The sequence below is a fragment of the Phoenix dactylifera genome, unplaced genomic scaffold (genome assembly GCF_009389715.1).
Source record: "Phoenix dactylifera cultivar Barhee BC4 unplaced genomic scaffold, palm_55x_up_171113_PBpolish2nd_filt_p 000253F, whole genome shotgun sequence".
NCBI lineage: Eukaryota > Viridiplantae > Streptophyta > Magnoliopsida > Arecales > Arecaceae > Phoenix > Phoenix dactylifera.
In genome coordinates, this window is record NW_024067746.1 from 486,782 (window position 1) to 487,698 (window position 917).

Consider the following 917-nt stretch of genomic DNA (forward strand, 5'->3'; position numbering starts at 1 on the left):
CTACCTTGCTAGACAGGTCCATAGAATGACTTATTTCACAAATGGCTCCTTTTCTTTAAAAATTCGGGGATGCTTGACGAGAACATGAAGCATGGTGGAGGGAGTTTTCATTAAGATTTTCAAATAGTTGCCATGCTTCATGCTCATTTCGAAGCATGAAAGTCCCCCCGCATGCAGCATCGATCATCTGACGGTTTCGTTCTGTCAATCCGTCATAAAAACTTTGCACTAGTTGCCACTTAGGTATTTGATGATGAGGGCATTTACGGATTAGGTCCCTAAATCTCTCCCAAGTTTCATGAAATTCTTCTCCCTCGGTTTAGGAGAAGCTTGTAATGGCACGTCTAAACTGGTTCGTTCTTCCTATGGGAAAGTATTTTTTAAGAAATTCTTGTTGCATTTGACCCCAGGAATGAATCGAATTGGCCTCTAAAGAATTCAGCCATTGCTTAGCTCTATCTTTAAGGGAGAAGGGGAATAATCTAAGTTTTAAAGCATCATCAGTGAAGTTTTGAATCTTGACAGTGGTGCAAATCTCAAGAAATTCATCTAGGTGTTTATATGGATCTTCATTGGTGAGCCCATAAAAAGATGGAAGCATTTGGATCACACTAGACTTTATTTCATATTGTACAGCTGCTACCTCAGGTAATCGAATGCAAGATGGGGAAGTGTAAATAGTGGGAGTAAAGTATTCCCTCAGGAGTTTGGGTTGTTCTTCAGCCATCTTAAGAGGTGGGGATGATCCTAATGTTTTGATCTTAGCTCGAATGTTCCTAAGGGTTCGTTCTATTTCAGGGTCGAAAGGTAATAGGTTTTGTACTCTAGAACGACTACCGTGCATACACTAGTACTCGATCAATCAAGCATGCAATAAAAGAGAAAAGCATATCAATCCTAGTCTTTGACCTAAAATC

The 917-nt window shown here is 39.9% G+C and overlaps 1 non-coding gene across 1 annotated transcript; it reads left to right on the top strand.

Annotated features, from left to right (window-relative positions):
• The first annotated feature begins 245 nt into the window (after positions 1 to 245).
• Positions 246 to 351, top strand: LOC120105293. The gene has a single exon (XR_005507685.1). It is a non-coding gene; the product is annotated as a small nucleolar RNA R71 (small nucleolar RNA).
• The last annotated feature ends 566 nt before the right edge of the window (positions 352 to 917 follow it).